This window comes from Moschus berezovskii, chromosome 17 (assembly GCF_049115385.1).
Source record: "Moschus berezovskii isolate FMDL1 chromosome 17, NW_MosBer_1.0, whole genome shotgun sequence".
Lineage (NCBI taxonomy): Eukaryota > Metazoa > Chordata > Mammalia > Artiodactyla > Moschidae > Moschus > Moschus berezovskii.
Genome location: NC_142476.1, coordinates 51810593 through 51833163, shown reverse-complemented (window position 1 = coordinate 51833163; position 22571 = coordinate 51810593). Strand labels below are relative to the sequence as shown.

The window sequence follows — 22571 nt, the reverse complement described above, 5'->3', positions numbered from 1 at the left end:
AGGGGTAAAGAAATTAGAAAAAAGATGTGATGTGGGCATAACAGCCTTGAAAAATGCATTGATATATCTTTAAGATTACATATTTTTTAGGGTGTAGTTTGAGTTGGATCTTTCATAATCTGGCTATTTTCTGCCTAATTTTTCCTATTTTCCTTCTAATCAGCACCACATTTAGTAAATTGTTAAGATTCAGTGATGCTTTCCTTCATTAAAACAACCAGAAGAATTTTTTTTTCATCTGGATATCATTAAACATGGAAGAAATTAGGGACAATTAAACAAGGAATGATTCTCAGCCAAGTTTGACATTATAAAAAAAAGCCTTCAGAGAGCTTAATTTAACTTGCACATGACCCACCTGAGAGCAGAAAAATTATTTAATTCCAGACAAATTTAGTATAATTCTAGAAGTATATGATCTAAATTTCATGCTGTATAAACATTTTTTTCACTTAAGAATTGATACCAGTTTCTTCCTGATTGGTACACTGGGTTAGAAATTAAAAGATCTGAAATTTGAATAAATAAGACAGATAAAGACAATGAAGTATGAAGAACTATTAAAAGAAAGTTTTGAGGAAAACTGCTTCTTATCTTTAATTCAACTTTTAAGAAACCGTTGCTGGTTTTAAACTTTGAAAAATTCCTTCTGCTACATCACTCCCTCTTCTACTCTTTCTCTTCCTTTTCTTGTGCCTGTTCATGAACTTGTTCAGTCACAACTTGACCAGTAGTCTGCTTACATTTGTTTGGATACAAAGGAATTTCCCTCATGTGTGGAAACCAATCCCAGTTCAGCGGGAAGGGAATTCAGTTTGGATCTCCAGACCCCAGAGGAAGTTCTGAATTTTCTTTTTACAGGTTGTGTGACTTTAGGTGAATCATCTAACTTTTTGAACTTTATTTTATCATTTGAAATATCAAGGCAATAAAACTTATTCCATGAAGTTCTTATGAGGATTATATAAGGTATTTATGAATAATACTTTACCCAGTAGATTGCTACTCAGTTTGTAATTAAAGAAATAATCAGATTTAGAAACTGAAACAGACATGTGGTAATTCATCTGAGGGTCTTCTAAGGCAGAACTCACACTTACACATTTTCCTGAAAGGCCTTGGATTATATCACGTGGCAAAGTTCCTTTTTGTGTAAATGCTACCTGTGGGTGTAATCTCTTGTTAGCATCTGGTTACTTTGTTACTATTGTCTGGTTAATTATGAGAGGGAAATAGTTTCTGTCCTGGCAGCATTTTTCTTTTATTTTGGTGCTTTTTGTCAGATACTTGTGAGATACTTTTCCCCCTAAGTGCTGACCTTTATGTTAATGTGGGATGAGATATTACAGCAAGATAAGAGCTCCACAGGGTGTAAATAAATGTCACTTTTCAAATAGAAACCAGCATATGTGCTAGAAAAGAAAACCGAGATTTTTAGCTGGTCCTGTCTTAGAAACAGTAGGCTCTCTAATAGAAGAGGCTTCACATAAGGATCTATAGGTGATGCAGAATAAAACTTAAACTACTGCAAAACCTAACAAAACAATATTTCCCAAGATTATACACTATCTGCAGAAGATAATACAAACAACTAATTTATCACTCCATTTCATTCCTCAGGATCTCAGGTGTCAGGAAAAAGATCAAGGTCATTAACTCAGATGGTGCTTCTATTAGTCAGGTATGAGCTCTAGTACCAGCTAATTGGTATCTAGGAAACTTTGTCCAAGATGGGATGAGTCAAACTATTTTCCTTAAAGTCAAACATCTTAGAGATGGCTTTGCTAATAATTCATTATTAGGTTGCTAATACATTTATTAGGTTGGTAATACACTTGAGGTGGCTTTGCTGCTAAGCTGCTAAGTCACTTCAGTCATGTCCGACTCTGTGCGACCCCGTAGACAGAAGCCCACCGGGCTCCCCCGTCCCTGGGATTCTCCAGGCAAGAACACTGGAGTGGGTTGCCATTTCCTTCTCCAATGTGTGAAAGTGAAAAGTGAAAGTGAAGTCGCTCAGTCGTGTCCGACCCTTAGCGACCCCATGGACTACAGCCAACCAGGCTCCTCCATCCATGGGATTTTCTAGGCAATAGTACTGGAGTGGCTTGCCATTGCCTTCTCCGTGAGTTGGCTTTAAGTAGCTCCTAATATGCTGGGCTGGGTGAATCACATGCTGGGATCAAGATTTCTGGGAGAAATAACAACAACCTTAGATGGGCAAACGATGCCACTCAAATGGCAGAAACTAAAGAGGAACTAAAGAGCTTCTTAATGAGGGTCAAAGAGGAGAGTGAAAAAGCTGGCTTAAAACTCAACATTCAAAAAACTAAGATCTTGGCACCCAGTTCCATCATTTCCTAGAAAATAGAAGGGGAAAAGTGGAAACATTGTCAGGTTTTATTTTCTTGGGCTCCAAAATCACTGCAGATGTTAACTGTAGCCATGAAATTAAAAGATACTTGCTCCTTGGAAGAAAAACTATGACAAACCTAGACAGTGTATTAAAAAGCAGAGACATTACTTTGCTGACAAAGGTCCATCTAGTCAAAGCTATGGATTTTCCAATAGTCATGTATGGGTATGAGAATTGAACCACAAAGAAGGCTGAGCACTGAAGACCCAATGCCTTTCCAACCATGGTGTTGGAGAAGACTTTTGAGAGTCCTTTGACAGCAAGAAGATCAAACCAGTCAACCCTAAAGGAAATCAATCCTGAATATTCATTGGAAGGACTAATGCTGAAGCTGAGGCGCCAATACTTGGGCCACCTGATGTGAAGAGCCAACTCATTGGAAAAGATCCTGATGCTAGGGAAAATTGAGAGCAGGAGGCAAAGGGGGCAACGGAGGATGAGATGGTTAGATAGTATCACTAACTCAGTGAATATGACTGTGAGTCAACTCTGGGAGATAGTGGAGGACAGAGGAACCTGGCATGCTGTGGTCCATGGGGTCACAAAGAGTTGGACCCAACTTAGCGAATGAACAGCAACAACAACAAATAATTCTTTGGTCTTGATTTTGACTTTTCTTACCATTCAAAAACTGAGTCTGAGAATGGGCAGATTTCTGTTCATGAGTCATAAAACAGCATTGAGTATTTCTATCACCATGTAAGATGTTTCAGTTTTGAGAGAAGACTTGTTTCAATTCTAGTGAAGTTTTCTTGATACCTATTAACTCATGCTAGGACTTCTCTGTTGGAGAAGGAAATGGCAACCCACTCCAGTGTTCTTGCCTGGAGAATCCCAGGGACGGGGGAGCCTGGTGGGCTTCCGTCTATGGGGTCACACAGAGTCGGACACAACTGAAGTGACTCAGCAGGACTTCTCTGACAAATATGAGCACCATCTGGATTCCTGATTTTGCCCTTGTCCCTTATCTCTGAGCTAATTTTTTAGAGCAAACAAGTGCTACCTAGAGGTGTGTGTGTGGGGGTGGAGTGGGGTTGGCCGGAAGAGGTATGATCCTGAGTTGCATTCCATGTATTCTAAGAAAATCCTCAGGGAAGATCAGCCCCTTTGCTCACATTGATAACCCATTTGTTAGCACCTTTTAAAATTGACATTTTTCCTTTTCTTATGTTTATTTTCCTCATTTTCTCTGAGATCATTTCGTAAATAAACCACTTGTACCCAAGTACTTCTGCTTTTGAGTAACCCAGACTAAGACAGAACCATTAAAAAAAAAAGATCCTTTTGATATGAAAATCTAATGCAAAAATGTATTCATACTATTTGAAAACAAGCAAAAAAAAAATCCGTATATTTGTAAGAGGAGAAACCATAAATAACCCAAAACCAAATTAAAAAAAACTAGGTTGTTGTCAAATCACACACACACAAACACCACAGACATACACATACAGACACACACATCCCACACTCAGATTGATCTAAACAAGTGGGAAACAACTTGAGTAAAAAAAGGGATATACCAAAATAAAAAGCCAGAAAATAGAAAAAGTAAGATGCTGCTGCTGCTAAGTCACTTCAGTTGTGTCCGACTCTGTGCCACTCCGTAGACAGCAGCCAATCAGGCTCCGTTGTCCCTGGGATTCTCCAGGCAAGAACACTGGAGTGGGTTGCCATGATGGGAGATGGTAAATTAGAAATTATTGTGCTTGCATGTAGGCTAAGTCACTTCAGTTGTGCCCAACTCTTTGTGACCCTACGGACTGTAGCTCACCAGGCTCCTCTCCATGGGATTCTTCAGGCAAGAATACTGGAGTGGGTAACCATTGCCTTCTTCAGGGAAATCTTCTGACCTAGGGATAGAACCCGCCTTTCTTACATCTCCTGCATTGGCAGGCAGGCTTTTTACCATTAGTGCCTCCTGGGAAGAAATTATTGTGAAATACAGTCAAGAATCAGTTCAGTTCAGTTGCTCAGTCTTGTCCGACTCTTTGCAACCCCGTGGACTGCAGCACACCAGACTTCTCTGTCCATCACCAACTCCCAGAGCTTACTCAAATTCATGTCCACTGAGTCAGTGAATTCTTCAGTCAAGAATAGAACTGAAGAAAAGAAGTAAGATGCATTAAGATCTGGGGAGATTGATACAATGAGAATGAACACAATTTTATATACTTATATATAACATACTTTGCAATGTGTAATGACATGATGTATGTACTTTGTAAACTGTTGAATACTGAAATTCATAATCAAAGCATTATTATCAACAGGGTGCCTAGAAGAATGGTTGTCAATGAAGTAGATGACCATGGAGGAATAATACTGCACTAGAAGCCCTCTGGGATTTTTATTCTAGTTTACCTAAATTTTCTGACATTTGGGAAGTTAATTTCTCTGGATGTGTGTTTCTTGCCCTTGGAATAAATGCAATGATAAATCTAGACAGCATATTACAAAGCAGAGATATTACTTTACCTACAGAGTTCTGCCTAGTCAAAGCTATGGTTTTTCCAGTAGTCATGTATGGATGTGAGATCTGGACAATAAAAAAGGCTGAGCACCAAAGAATTGATGCCTATGGTGCTGGAGAAGACTCTTGAGAGTCCCTTGGAGAGCAAGGGGATCAAGCCAGTCAATCCAAAAGGAAATCAGCCCTGAATATTCAGAGGAAGGACTTGTGCTGAAGCTCCAATAATTTGGCCACTTGATGCAAAGAGCCGACTCATTGGAAAAGACCCTGATGCTGGGAAAGATTGAAGGCAGGAGGCAAAGGAGACAACAGAGGATAAGATGGTTGGATGATATCACCGACCTAATGGACATGAGTTTGAGCAAACTCTGGGAGATGGTAAAGGACAGGAAAGCCTGTGCTTCAGTCCATGGGGTCACAAAGAGTCGGACACTACTGAACAACCAAACAGCAAGACCATTAGATCAACATGAACTCAAGTTTTATTAAAATTTTTATTCAATTTTAATTGTATTTATTTAGCCATACAAAGAGGCATGTAAGACCTTAATTCCCCCAATAGGGGTTGAACCTGTACCCTCTTCAGTGGAAGGGTGGAGTCCTAATCATTGGACCCACCAGGGAAACTCACATTGTATTCACTTATTTATTTTTCAAAGTCTTTTCATATCCATTATAAAATTAGGGAAGTCCCCATGAACTCTAATTTTATAATGGATATGAAAATACTTGGAAAAATATAAAATTGCATGCAAATATGAAAACTTATTATTTTAAAAAGTAGAATGTGAGAGTTAACATTTACTTCTCTTAAGTTCATTTGGGCCGCAAAGATGAAGAGCACACCTCAAGAGAGTAGAATTTTGTCCAATCTAAAGTTCTCTCATTGATATTTCCCTTTTAAATTGTACTCATACCTAGTTTCTTTGTTCACTTATAATCCTTATGCAGTTAAATGTCTGATTTGAAGAACCCAATGTGTGATTTCCTTTTCTTATCATAAACCCCAAACACAGCATTGTTCCATCTCAAGATGGCTAAGCAAACTAATAGTTTGTATCCCTGGAAACCTGGAAAAGTTCTGGTGTCCCAAGTGCTTCAAGGAAGACTGTGCCACAATCTCTTGGTGAAATCTATTTCTCCCAGATTTTTCTTGGATATCTTTGGTTGTAAATTTCTATCATATGCTCAGAATTGTGAAATGTGTAACTAATTGTGCAACAGAATTACGAAAGTATTCCTTCCCTTACATAGCTTATAGTGTGACTGAGGAAGTAGGAAGAAAAATTCCATCCATGAAATTAATAGAAACAAATACAAGTTATTACTAATCTAGATACTTACTGAAAAGCTTCTTTAGGCTCACTCTAGGTGTTTTGCAGGGAAAGTAATGTTTGTGAATACTACATTATAGCAGTTCAGTCCATTATGGAGGTCAGAACTCTTAATATTATTGAGCATTGTCCTTTGAAATTATTTTACCAAACCACCTGATCGAGTGGGAAAGTGAATATCACAAGTAATTCCCCTTCTTCATTCTTCTTTTTCCTCCACACCCCATCAGGGAAAAACCCTTCCTATCTCTAGAACTTGCACGAAAAACCCGTGAAATAATCCGGCGATACTAAGATTAGTGACCCAACCTCTGCTTAACTAGCACATTTCAAAACCACATATGTCAAGGTCTTCTATACATATAGGTCAGTATGTGGTTTCCTCCGCTGTGGCTACTCTGGGAAGAGAAAGCAACAGTTTTGTTGTTTAAAAAAGGTGCTCGATGTAGCAAAGACTAAGGGGGAGATTGTGGGCTGAAAAAAACACAGGAGGGCCTGAAGGTCATCTTATTCATCTGGAAATTCTCCCACTGGCCACTGTTCCTCTCAGGCCATTGCTCTTGTTTTGAGTAAACTGGTTCTGCTCTAGTTGAGCAGGTCCCATGCCGAGGAAGGGCGGTGTGGCTTGGTGGGGGAAAGTGAGGAGATGGCCATCCACATATGTTGGCTGGATACCCACTTTCTTGTGTCTCTTATATCAACAGTCAAGTATTGCTGCTAAGAGATCTTTGAAGACTGAGGGAGAAGGGAAAAAGGCATGTTTTCACGAAATAGTAAAGGAATCCTGGAGGAGACAGGGGGAGATAAAGACATGGTGACTGCTTATGGGGGGCCGGGGTGGGAAGGTATTCTGTTTGTCAGTGTCTTGAGTGGTGGGTCATGGGAAATACATCAGGGCATTCTCATGTCAATTCAGGAAAAGTGCTGATTTTAAGTCAAGAACAGGGTAAATTTTTCCATGCTTCTTTATCATCAGAAGAGATCTTGGGTTGTAGTCTATTAGGTAATTTCTCCTCCCTTGAGGCAGAATAAGGTATTGGTTAAAAGTTCAGAATGTAGAGCAAGAAAGTGTGATTTAAAAATCGATTTTCAACACTCACTAGCACTGTGATCTTTGACAATTTATGTAACCTCTCTATGCCTCAGTTTCCTCTCACTTGTATAATAGAGATAAAAAAGCATCATCTCACAGAGAATTACAGGATTAAATAAGTACATAGACATAAAATGCTTGGCACATCATCAGCACTTAATAATTATTTCCCATGGAAATCACCTGCTAACCATCCCTTGCCCGCTCCCTGCCAAACCCAGGCTGCACAGCCTAGTGGTGGAATGCTTGAGATTTATAGTTAGATTGGATCTGGAGTCAGCCCAGTTGTGTCCCTGGCCGGCAGTGGGATATGGGACAAGTTATTTAATCTTTCTAAGCATTGTTTACTCCATCTGTAAGTTGGGATAATAGTGATATTTACTTCATGGTTTGTTCTGAGGAATGAATGAGATGATTTATATCAAGTTCCTCTTGCAAAATCTGGCACACAGTAGATGCCACTTCTCTAATACATGCACACATATCACGCACACAGACCACACTTGCACATACAAAATGGTTTTGCATCTTACAAAATTGTCTCTTCCTTCCTTAAAAAGATAACTTGAAGAAACGTCATCTTTCCTAATGCAGTGCAGAATAATGATCCTGAACTGATTACTTATGCCCAGGTGGCACTAGAGTTAAAGAACCAGCCTGCCAATGCATGAGATGTAAGAGACATGGGTTCCATCCCTGGGTCAGAAAGATCCCCTGGAGGAGGGAATGGCAACCCACTCCAGTATTCTTGCCTGGAGAATCCCATGGAGAGAGGAGCCTGATGGGCCCCAGTCCATAGTGTTGCACAGAGTCGGACATGACTGAAATGACTTAGCACTCATGCACTGGGAAAAATATATCCTTTTCAATTCTCCCTTACATTTTCCCTTTCTATCTGCTATGTCAGGAGCAGAAGACCAGGGAAATTGATGACAAAACAGGGGGGGAAGAGAAGAGGACCAAAGCTGACTTAGCATGTGTCTGCTTTTCTCATACGGAGAAGGCAATGGCAAGCCACTCCAGTACTCTTGCCTAGAAAATCCCATGGATGGAGGAGCCTGGTAGGCTGCAGTCCGTGGGGTCGCTAAGGTCCAGACACGACTGAGCGAGTTCACTTCCACTTTTCACTTTCACACATTGGAGAAGGAAATGGCAACCCACTCCAGTGTTCTTGCCTGGAGAATCCCAGGTACGGGGGAGCCTGGTGGGCTTCCGTCTATGGGGTCACACAGAGTCGGACACAACTAAGTGACTTAGCAGCAGCTTTTCTCATAAGTAACTTCCTGTCAGGACTGGCTACATAATTTGTAGGGCTCAGTGCAAAATGAAAATGCATGGCCCCATTTTCAAAAGTCATTAAGAATTTCAGGACAGTGACATCAGGGAATTAAACCAAGCACATGGCTCTCTGTAACTTCATAGCCATGGACCTGTAATGCTGGCCCTCCTCTCAGTCCTAGGGCAGCTGGAGAGAGGAGGCACCAAAGCCCCTTTTGTTGTTGGTTTGAAGCTAACTTGTCTGTTCTTTCCATCTGAGTCTAAATGAGCCATGTGGGCTTACTTCTAGGGGTCTGGAAGCCTGGAGACTGGGAATATGAAGTGTCATATACCCCCACCTCTGAGGGGAGGTGAAGAGAAATTGGGTTAGAACTGTCTAACCCAATCAATCAATCAATCAATTTGATCAGTTCATAGGAAATCCTCATAATTGTAGGAGGGATTGTCATACACAAGGGTGAAAAGTATAGTAATACCAGTGATTAGAGAATATTTGTGGGTGTGGCTGTGGTCTATAAGGATATAAAATGGTCACTTTCATGGTCTTAGAATCAATTCAGTTAATTTCTGCTTCTTAACAAAATTTTAAGCTCTTAAGAGGATTTATCTACCTCTTTTATTCGCTTATTAGAGAAGTGAAATCTTGAATTTCCTTCTAACCTTGTTAAATACTACTCATATTAGCTTGAGGGTATTAGGAGGAAGATGAGAAGAATGGATGTGACCAGTGATAGAAGCAAGGTCCGATGCTGTAAAGAGCAATATTGCATAGGAACCTGGAATGTTAGGTCCATGAATCAAGGCAAATTGGAAGTGGTCAAACAGGAGATGACAAGAGTGAACATAGACATTCTAGGAATCAGTGAACTAAAATGGACTGGAATGGGTGAATTTAACTCAGATGACCATTATATCTACTACTGTGGACAGGAATCCCTTAGAAGAAATGGAGGAGCCATCATGGTCAACAAAAGAGTCTGAAATGCAGTACTTGGATGCAATCTTAAAAACGACAGAATGATTTCTGTTTGTTTCCAAGGCAAACCATCCAATATTACAGTAATCCAAGCCTATGCCCCAACCAGTAATGCTGAAGAAGCCGAAGTCGAACGGTTCTATGAAGACCTACAAGACCTTTTAGAACTAACACCCAAAAATGATGTCCTTTTCATTATAGGGGACTGGAATGCAAAAGTAGGAAGTCAAGAAACACCTAGAATAACAGGCAAATTTGGCCTTGGAGCACAAAATGAAGCAGGGCAAAGGCTAACAGAGTTTTGCCAAGAGAACACACTGGTCATAGCAAACACCCTCTTCCAACAACATGAGAGAAGACTCTACACATGGACATCACCAGATGGTCAACACCAAAATCAGATTGATTATATTCTTTTCAGCCAAAGATGGAGAAGCTCTATACAGTTAGCAAAAACAAGACCAGGAGCTGACTGTGGCTCAGATCATGAACTCCTTATTGCCAAATTCAGACTGAAATTGAAGAAAGTAGGGAAAACCACTAGACCATTCAGATATGATCTATATCAAATCCCTTATGATTATACAGTGGAAGTGAGAAATAGATTTAAGGGACTAGATCTGATAGATAGAGTGCCTGATGAACTCTGGACGGAGGTTCGTGACATTGTACAGGAGACAGGGATCAAGACCATCCCCATGGAAAAGAAATGCAAAAAAGCAAAATGGCTGTCTGAAGAGGCCTTACAAATAGCTGTGAAAAGAAGAGAAGCGAAAAGCAAAGGAGAAAAGGAAAGATATAAGCATCTGAATTCAGAGTTCCAAAGATAGCAAGGAGAGATAAGAAAGCCTTCCTCAGTGATCAATGCAAAGAAATAGAGGAAAACAACAGAATAGGAAAAACAAGAGATCTCTTCAAGAAAATTAGAGATTCCAAGGGAACATTTCATGCAAAGATGGGCTCGATAAAGGACAGAAATGGTATGGACCTAACAGAAGCAGAAGATATTAAGAAGAGGTGGCAAGAATACACAGAAGAACTGTACAAAAAAGATCTTCACGACCAAGATAATCATGATGGTGTGATCACTGACCTAGAGCCAGACATCTTGGAATGTGAAGTCAAGTGGGCCTTAGAGAGCATCTCTATGAACAAAGCTATTGGAGGTGATGGAATTCCAATTGAGCTATTTCAAATCCTGAAAGATGATGCTGTAAAAGTGCTGCACTCAATATGCCAGCAAATTTGGAAAACTCAGCAGTGGCCACAGGACTGGAAAAGGTCAGTCTTCATTCCAATCCCAAAGAAAGGCAATGCCAAAGAATGCTCAAACTACCACACAATAGGACTCATCTCACACGCTAGTCAAGTCATGCTCAAAATTCTCCAAGCCAGGCAGGCTTCAGCAATATGTGAACTGTGAACTTCCAGATGTTCAAGCAGGTTTTAGAAAAGGCAGAGGCACCAGAAATCAAATAGCCAACATCCGCTGGATCATGGAGAAAGCAAGAGAGTTCCAGAAAAACATCTATTTCTGCTTCATTGACTATGCCAAAGCCTTTGACTGTGTGGATCACAATAAACTGTGGAACATTCTGAAAGAGACAGGAATACCAGACCACCTGACCTGCCTCTTGAGAAACCTGTATGCAGTTTAGGAAGCAACAATTAGAACTGTACATGGAACAACAGACTGGTTCCAAATAGGAAAAGGAGTACGTCAAGGTTGTATATTGTCACCCTGCTTATTTAACTTATATGCAGAGTACATCATGAGGAACGCTGGGCTGGAAGAAGCACAAGCTGGAATCAAGATTGCTGGGAGAAATATCAATAACCTCAGCTATGCAGGTGATACTACCCTTATGGCAGAAAGTGAAGAGGAACTAAACAGCCTCTTGATGAAAGTGAAAGAGGAGAGTGAAAAGGCTGGCTTGAAGCTCAACATTCAGAAAAGAAAGATCATGGCATCTGGTCTCATCACTTCATGGGAAATAGATGGGGAAACAGTGTCAGACTTTATTTTTTTGGGCTCCAAAATCACTGCAGATGCTGATTGCAGCCATGAAATTAAAATACACTTACTCCTTGGAAGGAAAGTTATGACCAACCTAGATAGCATATTAAAAAGCAGAGACATTACTTTGCCAACCAAGGTCCGTCTAGTCAAGGCTATGGTTTTTCCCATGGATGTGAGAGTTGGACTGTGAAGAAAGCTGATCGCCGAAGAATTGAGGCTTTTGAACTGTGGTGTTGGAGAAGACTCTTGAGAGTCCCTTGGACTGCAAGGAGATCCAACCAGTCCATTCTAAAGGAGATCAATCCTGGGTGTTCATTGGAAGGACTGATGCTAAAGCTGAAATTCCAATATTTTGGCCACCTCATGTGAAGAGTTGACTCACTGGAAAAGACTCTGATGCTGGGAGTTATTGGGGGCGGGAGGAGACGAGGACGACAGAGTATGAGATGGCTGGATGGCATCACCGACTCGATGGACATGAGTTTGAGTGAACCCCGGGAGTTGGTGATGGACAGGGAAGCCTGGCGTGCTGTGATTCACGGGGTGGCAAAGAGTCGGACACGACTGAGCAACTGAACTGAACTGAACTGAAACACATTTCAGTCTTCATGCCTGCATGCATGCTAAGTCACTTCAGTCGTGTCCAGCTCTATGCAACACTATGGACTATAGCCCACCAGGTTCCTCTGTCCATGGGGATTCTCCAGGCAAGAATACTGGAGTGGTTTGCCATTTCCTCCTCTAGGGGATCTTCCAGAACCAGGGATGGAACCCGAGTCTCTTATGTCTTTTGCACTGACAGGAGGTTTCTTTACCATTAGCGCCACCTGGAAGCTGTTTTCAGTTTTCAGGAGCTAGCAATGCATATCTGGAGAAGGAAATGGCAACCCACTTTAGTGTTCTTGCCTGGAGAATCCCAGGGACGGGGGAGCCTGGTGGGCTGCCGTCTATGGGGTCGCACAGACTCGGACACGACTGAAGTGGCTTAGCAGCAGCAGGAATGCATATCATCCTTTATATCCACATTATCCTTATCCTTTTATCTATTTTGTATCTTGCAGGGAAATTTGGTGATGAACTTTAATTCTTTGAGAGACTAAGAAGAACATATAGGTCATGGACAGAGGAGCCTGGCAGGCTGCAGTCCATAAGGTTGCAAAGAGTCAGATGCTTTGGTTCTTTAATTCTTTGAAAGACTACCATGTGGCTCAAAAGGCCCATATGTTCTTGTTCTGTGACCAGATTTGGGAGGGTGGGCCCTGGAGATACAGCAGCAGAGACCCTGGGAATGGATGTGGTGATAAATAGGGTAGAGAAGGGGGTTTCAAGGAAAGCTGCTAGAGTTTAAGGAAGGAGAAAGGTGGTGAGGAGGAGAGAGTTTTGGGGAGAAGGAGGTACTGCAGTGGGGGGCTGGAGAGAGGAAGAGAGAGCCCTGGAATAAGGAAGTCTAGGTTGAAGGGTTCTGAAGTTAACTTGTGGGTTAGGAAGTCCCTGGAGGAGGGGAATAGCAGGCCCCTCCCTTTCTTAGATGAATAGAAAGCCCCGAGGGGCCGTGGAGAGAACTCTGTTCATTGTAGATCCACTGGCACTACCACTCCTTAACTCTTTGGGTTGTTCTCTACTCCTCCCAGCAATTCAGAGTTCTTACCTGGAGAATTCCGTGGATAGAGGTGCCTGGTGGGCTACAGTCCATGGGGTCACAAAGAGTGATTAAGACTTCCCCCTCCTTCCCCCGCCCCAGCAATTCAGAGTCCTTTAAATGTAAAACCGGGGTGTGCAACAGGGGATTTCTAATCCCAGTCTGAGCCAGGCCACAGATTCCAGGGGAGCAAGTGATTCAGATGGAGGGAATAGATCAGAGAGAGAGAAGGAAAGCACACATGGAGATCAACGATGGGTGAAAAAGGAGGGAGAATGCAGGGGACTGGTGGGGTAGAGTGAAGCATGGGCATTTTTGTCTGTCATGTCTTTCCTAATTTTTTTTAATAACAATTTTAAAGTGATATTTGCACACCATATATCTCACCTTTTAAAAGTATGTAATTCAGTGTTTTTTAGTAAAGTTATAAAGTTGTGCAACAATCACAACTAGAATTCAGGAACATTTTTATCACCCCCTGTAAAAAAATTACCCATTAGCAGTCATTCTGCGTTCTCCCCTTGCCCCTAGTCCCTGGAAACCACACATCTGTTTTCAGTTCCTGTAAATTAGCCTGTTCTAGACAGTTCATGAAAGTGGAATCATACAATATGCTGCTGCTGCTGCTGCTGCTAAGTCACTTCAGTCGTGTCCGACTCTGTGTGATCCCATAGACGGAAGCCCACCAGGCTCCCCCTTCCCTGGGATTCTCCAGGCAAGAACACTGGAGTGGGTTGCCATTTCCTTCTCCAATGTGTGAAAGTGAAAAGTGAAAGTAAAGTCGCTCAGTCGTGTCTGACCCTAAGCGACCCCACGGACTGCAGCCAACCAGGCTCCTCCATCCATGGGATTTTCTAGGCAAGAGTACTGGAGTGGCTTGCCATTGCCTTCTCCGCATACAATATGCAGTCTTTTGAAACTGGCTCCTTTCAGTTAGCATTAAGTTTTTAAGGTTTATCCATGTTATAGCATGTATCAGTATTGTTTTCACTTTTTAGCTATAATAAATAATGGTGCGAAGAACAATTTTTTTTTAAATTGGGGTATAGTTTCTTTACAATGTTGTGTTAATTTCTGCTGTACAACAGGATGAAGCAGCTATGTATACACATACTGATACACATACATATTTCCCTTTCTCTTGGACCTTGCACCCTGCCCTATCCACCCCTCTAGTTCATCACAGAGCACCAAGCTGAGCTCTCTGTGCTATACAGCAGATTCCCACTATCTATCTGTTTTATATATACAAGTTTTTTGTGTGAACATATGTTTACATTTCTCTTGGGTATGTAACTAAAAGTAGAATTATTGGGCCCTGTGTAATTCTGTGTTTAATACTTTGAGCAACTGCTGTACAGTTTTCTAAAATGCTGTGCTAAGTTTCTCCAGTCTACCCCATGGATTGTAGCTCACCAGGTTCCTCTGTCCATGGGATTTTCCAGGCAAGGATACTGGAGTGGGTTGCAATTTCCTTCTCCAAAATGACTGAACCATTTTAGAATTTCACCAGCCATGAGTGAGAGTTCTAATTTTTTCACATCCTTGCCAGCACTTGTTATTTTCTGTCTTTTTGTTTTTAGTCATCCTAGTGGGAATGAAATGTTATCTCATTGTTTTTTAATTAAAGTGTAGTTGATTAACAATATTATGTTAGTTATAGGTATACAGAAAATGATTCAAATATATATATATATGCACACATATACAGACTATTTTCCATTATAGGTTATTACAAGATAGTGAATATAGTTCCCCATGATATATAGTAAATGCTTGCTGCTTATCTATTTTATATATAGCAGTTTGTATTTGTTAATCCCATACACCTAATTTATTCTCCCTTTCCCCTTTTGTAACCATAGGTTTTTTTGCTATGTCTGTGAGTCTGTTTCTGTTTTGTACATAGATTAATTTATAATTTTTTGATTCCATATATAATTGACTTTTATCTTTCTCTGACTTGACTAAATATAATACTCTCTGGGTTCATCTGTGTTGCTGCAAATGGCAATATTCTATTTTATGACTGAGTACTATTTCATTGTGTGTATGTATGTATGCATATTGCTGTTTAGTTTCATGTCCAACTCTTGTGATCCCATGGAGTGTAGTGCACCAGGCTTTTCTGTCCATGGGATTTCCCAAGCAAGAATACTGGAGTTGGTTGCCATTTCCTTCTCCAGGAGATCTTCCCAACTCAGGGATTGAACCCACATCTCCTGTACTTGCAGGTGAATTCTTTACCACTGAACCACCAGGGAAGCCCTATGTGTACACACACACACACACACACACACACACACACAACACATGTACATATGCTACACGCTTTTAAGCCAGTCATCACCTGGTGGACACTTGGGTTGTTTCCATGCCCAGCTATTGTATGAATGCATAGTGATGCTATGAACATTGGGGTACATGTATCATTCTGAATTGGAGTTTTGAAAGATAAGCATGAAAATGTAAAATAGATCATCAAAATTACAAAATGTGAGGGAAAGAAGTAGAAAAATATAAATTTGTTTTGCGTTTGAACTTGTACAACTATCAATTTAAAGCAAGAAGCTATAGTGAGGGGTCAACCATACTTGAACTCCAGGGTAGCCACAAATCAAAAATATAAAGTAGATTCACAAAAAAAGAGAAAGTAACTCAAGTATACTACAAAAGAAAATCATCAAACCACAAAGGAAAAGCAGAAAAAAAATAAAGCACTACAAAAACAATTGGAAAACAAAGTTTGAAATGACAGTAAGTATTTGTTTGTGTTAGTTGCTCAGTCGTGTCTGACTTTGTGAATCCCTATCAATAATTACTCTAAATGGCAATGAACCAAATGCTCTAATCAAAAGACTTAAAGTGGCAGGCTGCATTAAAAAAAAAAAGAGGACCTACAGTACGTTGCCTACAAGAGACTCACTTGAGGGTGAAAGACATGCAGACTGAAAGTAAGGGAATGGAAAAATAGAGTTTGTGTAAACATAAATAGCAAGAAAGCAGGGGTAAGCCATATTCATATGAGATAAAATAGATAGACTTTAAAACAAAGGCCATAAAAGCAAAGATATTATATAACAGTAAAGATATCAATACAAAAACATGATATTATACTTATTAACATACATACGCCTAATACAGGAGCACCTAAATATATAAAACAAATACTAATAGACATAAAGGGAGAAATTGACAGGAATACAATAGTAGTAGAAGACTAACACTCTACTGACATCAATGGACAGCTCATTCAGACAGAAAATTGGTAATGCAGAAGTCCTAAATAACACAATATACCAGTTGGACTTAATTGATATCTACAGTCAACTATATCCAACAAAACAGACCATACATTCTTTTCAAGCCCTCGTGGAATATTGTCTAAGATAGACCATATATTAGGTCGCAAAGCAAGGCTCAGCAAATTTAAGGGGACAGACATTGTTTCAAGTATCTTTTCTGACCACAATGGTATGAAAGTAAAAATAAACCACAGAGAGAAAAATGAGGGAAGAACAAACACAGAACAAAGAACATACTAAAAAGAAAACATCAACAAAGGAGTCAATTATGAAATCAAAGAATAAATCAGAAAATACCTAGAGATAAATAAATGAAAATATAACTTTACAAAATCTATAGGATGCAGCAAATGTGGTTCTAAGAAGGACGTTCATAGCAATAGAGGCATAACCCAAGAAACAAGAAAACTCTCTCCCTAAAATCTAGGAATAAAACCACCATATGACCCAGGAATCCCATTACTAGGCCTATACCCTAAGGAAACCAGAATTGAGAAAGACTCATGTACCCAACTATTCACTGCAGTACTATTTATCATAGCTAGAACTTGGAAGCAACCTAGATGTCCGTTGACAGATGAATTGAAAAAGAAGATGTGGTACATATATACAATGGAATATTATTCAGCCATTAAAAGGAAGACACTAAATGTGTTCTAATGAGGTGGATGAATCTAGAGCCTATTATACAGAGTGAAGTAAGTCAGAAAGAGAAAAATAAGTATCATATACTAATACATATATGTAGAATCTAGAAAGTTAGCACTGATGACATTGCAGGGCAGCAGTGGAGAAACAGACATAGAGAACAGACTTCTGGACATGAAGGGGGGGGTGGAGGGGAGGAGGGAGAGCGTGAGATGTATGGAGAGAGTTACATGGAAACTTACAATACTAAATGTAAGCTAGCCAATGGGAATTTGTTGTATGTCTCAGGGAACTCAAATAGGGACTCTGTAACAATCCTGGATGTTCATTGGAGGGACTGATGCTAAAGCTGAAACTGCAATACTTTGGCCACCTCATGCGACGAGTTGACTCCCTGGAAAAGACTCTGATGCTGGGAAAGGTTGGGGGCGGGAGGAGAAGGGGACGACGGAGGATGAGATGGCTGGATGGCATCACCGACTCTGTGAACATGAGTTTGAGTGAACTCCGGGAGTTGGTGATGGACAGGGAGGCCTGGCGTGCTGTGATTCATGGGGTCGCAGAGAGTCGGACACGACTGAGCGACTGAACTGAACTGAACAATCTAGAGGGGTATCAGGAGGGATATCACTGGCATCATCTGGGAAACCCATAGAAAACTACTAGAGTTTATCAATGAATTTGGTATGGTTGCAGGATGAAAAATTAATATACAGAAATCTGTTGCACTTCTACACACTAGCAACAAACTATCAGAAAGAAAAAGAAACAATCTTACATATTCAAAAAGAATAAAATACCTAGGAATAAACTTACCTAAAGCAGGAACACTAAAGGGCCTCTTGATGAGGGTGAAGGAAGAGAGTGAAAGAGCCAGCTTAAAACTAAATATTAAAAAAACTAAGATTGTGGCATCCAGCCCCATTACTTCATGCAAATAGAGGGGGGAAAGGTGGAAGTAGTGACAGATTTCCTCTTCCTGGGCTCTAAAGTCACTGTGGATGGTGACTGTAGCCATGAAACTAGGAGACTTTGCTTCTTGGCAGGAAAACTACGACAAACCTAGACAGTGCAGAGAAGCAGAGACATTACTCTGCTGACAAAGGTCCATGCAGTCAAGGCTATGGTCTTCCCAGTGTCATGTAAGGTCATGAGAGCTGGACCATAAAGAAGGTGGAGCACTGAAGAACTGATGCCCTTGAACTACGGTGCTGGAGAAGACTCCTGAGAGTCCCTTGGACAGCAAGGAGATCAAGCTACTCAGTCTTAAGGGAAATTAACCCTGAATACTCATTGAAAGGACTGATGTTGAAGCTAAAACTCCACTATTTTGGTCATCTGATGCAAACAGTTGACTCAACAGAAAAGTCCCTGATGCTGGGAAAGATTGAGGGCAGAAGGAGAAGAGGGCATCAGAGGATGAGATGGCTAGATGGCATTACTGATGCAATGGGCATGAACTTGGACAAACTTTGGGAGATGGTGAGGGGCAGGGAGGCCTGGCATGCTGCAGTCCACGGGGTCACAAAAAGTCAGACACAACTGGATAACTGAACAAGGGGGCAAAAGACCTGTACTCAGAAAACTATAATACAATGATAAAAGAAATTGAAGATGATATAAACAAATAGCTCTACAATGTTCTTGGATCAGGAGAATTAATATTGTTAAAATGACTATACCAACCAAGACTGACTCCCCAAGGCAATTTTCAGATTCAATGCAATCCCTACCAAAATAGCAAGGGCATTTTTCACAGAATTAGAATAATTTTTTAATTTGTATAAAGAAAAGGACCTGAATAGCCAAAACAATATTGAAAAAAACAACTAGGGAACACACTCCTTGACTTCAGACTATACTTCAAAGCTACAAAATCAAAAGAGTGTGGAACTGGCACAAAAACAGACACATAGATCAATGGAACAGAATGGACAGCTCAAAAATAAACCCCTGCACTTATGGCTAACTAATCTACAATGAAGGAGGCAAAAATACACAATGGAGAAAAGGCAGCCTCTTCAATAAGTGGCACTGGGAGAACAGGACAGCTACGTGTAGAAAAATGAAATTAGAATATTCTCTAATATCATATAAGGAGTATGTCAAGGCTGTATATAGTCACCCTGCTTATTTAACTTATATGCAGAGTACATCATGAGAAATGCTGGGCTGGATGAAGCACAATCTGGAATCAAGATTGCTGGGAGAAGTATCAATAAACTCAGATATGCAGATGACATCACCCTTATGGCAGAAAGTGAAGAAGAACTAAAGAGCCTCTTGATGAAAGTGAAAGAGGACAGTGAAAAAGCTGGCTTAAAACTCAACATTCAGAAAACTAAGATCATGGCATCTAGTCCCATCACTTCATGGCAGACAGATGGGGAAACAGCAACAGACTTTATTTTGGGGGGCTGCAAAATCACTGTAGATGGTAACTGCAGCCATGAAATTAAAAGACACTTACTCCTTGGAAGGAAAGTTATGACCAACCTTGATAGTATATTAAAAAGCAGAGACATTACTTTTCCAACCAAGGTCTCTCTAGTCAATGCTATGGTTTTTCCAGTAGTCATGTATGGATGTGAGAGTTGGACCATAAAGAAGCTGAGCGCCGAAGAATTGATGCTTTTGAATTGTGGCATTGGAGAAGATTCTTGAGAGTCCCTTGGACTGCAAGGAGATCCAACCAGTCCATCCTAAAGGAAATCAGTCCTGAATATTCATTGGAAAGACTGATGCTGAAGCTGAAACTCCAATACTTTGGCCACCTGATGCAAAGAGCTGACTCATTGGAAAAGTCCCTGATTCCAATGAGTTGGAAAAATTGGAAAAATTGAAGGCAGGAATAGAAGGGGATGACAGAGGATGAGATGGTTAGATGGCATCACCAACTCAATGGACATGAGTTTGGGCAAGCTCCAGGAGTTGGTGATGGACAGGAAAGCCTGGTTGTACTATTGTCCATGTGGTTGCAAAGAGTCAGACATGACTGAACAACTAAATTGAATTGACTAATATTTTGTTTTTTATGATAAGTGGAATTATTTCTTTATTTCTTATTGTTTATTGTTAATGTATAGAATGTAAGTAATTTTTGTATATTTATCTTGTCTCTTACAAGTTTTATGAATATGCTTATATATTTTAATAGCTTTCTTACTGATTCCTTAGCATTATCTATATATGATTATATCATCTGCAAATCGAAGTAGATTTACTTCTTCATTTCCAATTTGGATTTCTGTTATTTATTTTTCTATCAATTGCCTTCATAGAATCTCTAGTGTACTATAGGATACAAGTGGTGAGAGCAGACATTTTTGTTCTAGATTATAGGGGTAAAGCATTCAGCATTTTACCATTAATATGATGTTTCCTGTGGGTTTTTCATAATGACTTTTATCAGATCTAGAAATGTCTCTTCTAGGCATAGTGTGTTAGAGGTTTTGAAAATGAATGGATGTTGGACTTTTCAAATGCTTTTTTTTCAATCAATTGAGATGATCATCTGGTTTTCATCTTATGTTCTATCAATATGATATATTGATTGATTTTTGTATGCTAAACCAACCTTGCATTCCTAGGATAGATCCAACATTGCTGTGGTGTGCAGTTCTTTTTATTTGTTGCTGAATTTGGTTTGCTGGTAATATGCTGAGCATTTTTGATCCTGTATTACTGAGGGATATTGATCTTCTTTTCTAGTGATATTTGTCTAGTTTTGGTTTTGTGGTAACCCATGATCATCATATGAGATTTGGAAAGTGCACCCTTTTCTATCTTTTGGAAGTATTTGGAAATACTTATTCCTTAAACATTTCATAGCTTTCACCAGTGAAGCCATTTGAAGTTGGGCTTTTTTGGAGAGATGTTTGAAAATTACTAATTTAATACCTTTACTTAATACAGTGCATTCGGATTTTCAATTTCTCTTTCAGCCAGTTTCTATAGTTTGTGTCTTTCTAAGAGTTCATTTCATTTAATTTCATTTATCTGATGTGTGGGTGTACAGTTGTTCCCAGTAATTCCTTATAATTCTTTTATTTCTGTAATGATGATAGTGATGCTTTCTCTTTAATTCCTTACTTTAGTAATTTGAGTCTTGTCTTTTTCTTTTTCTTCTTCATCAGTTTATTTTTCTTCTTCTTCATTAGTCTAGCTAAATGTTTGTCAATTTTTTTTGGTCTTTTTGAAGAACCAGTTTTGGGTTTCATTGAATTTTCTCATTGTTTTTCCATCCTGTCTTTCACTTATTTTCATTCTAATCCTTATTATTTTCTTTACTTTGTATGCTTTGCCTTTAATTTGGTCTTTTTCCTAATTTCTTAAGGTTAAAGATTAGATTAGGATGGATTTCTTTTTTAATAATAAGGATTTAGAGCTATACATTTCCTGCAGGCACTGCTTCAGCTCCGTCCCATAAGTGTTGGTATGTTGTGTTTCACCGTCATTCCAATTTAACTTTGTGATTTCTTTTTTTGCCTATTATTTAGAAAATCATTGTTTAATTCCTACATATGGTCGTTTCCTCAAATCTCTGTTTTTGATTTTTATTTCATTATGGTATGAAAACATACTTTGTATAATTTCCACTATTGAATTTATTGATATTTGTTTTATGACATGGTATATCTTGTGGACTTTTGCATGTGCATTTGAAAAAAATATTATTCTGCTATTGATGGTAGCGTGGAGGAAGGAGTATCCTGTAGATGGCTGATTGGTCTACTTGGTTTATAGTTTTACCCAAATCTTCTCATTTATTGTTGTTCTGTCTTTGCCCTATCTACTACTGAAAATGTGTTATTGAAGTCTTCAACTACTGTTGAATTTTCTATTTCTTCCTTCAGTTCTCAGTTTTTATGTACTATATTTTGCACATTGTATTCTGTTATTAGATGCATTCATGTTTATAACCATTATACCTTCCTGTTGGATTGAACTTTATTATTATAAAAAGTCTTTTTTTCCACTAGTAACATTTTTTAAAACAGATTGTATTTTTCCTGACATTACTATAGCACTCAGCTTTCTTTTGATATATCTTTTCCCATTCCTTTACTTTCAACCTGTGTGTGTATTTTGATCTAAAATGTGCCCTTGTCTAGTACATATAGCTGGATCATGTGTTTGTATTTTAAATAGTTTTTCCAATATCCACCTTTCAATTGGAACATTTAATCCATTTACATTCACTGTAACTACTTTAAAGTAAGATTTACATCTGTCCTTTTGCTATTTATATACTATTTTTTAGTGTACTATTTCAATTCCCTTGTTTCTTTTATTAATTTTCATATTTTATAGACATTTCCCTAAAGCTTACAATTAATATCTTAAAACATTCTTGTTCAAACTTGCTCCAACATGGCTTCATTCCCTTCTC

General features: G+C 39.4%; 1 long non-coding RNA gene across 1 annotated transcript in view; it reads left to right on the top strand.

Moving 5' to 3' along the window:
* Window positions 1-22571, top strand: part of LOC148775154 (uncharacterized) — a 63381-nt gene that overhangs the window by 15014 nt on the left and 25796 nt on the right. The gene's annotated exons all lie outside the window — the stretch shown is intronic.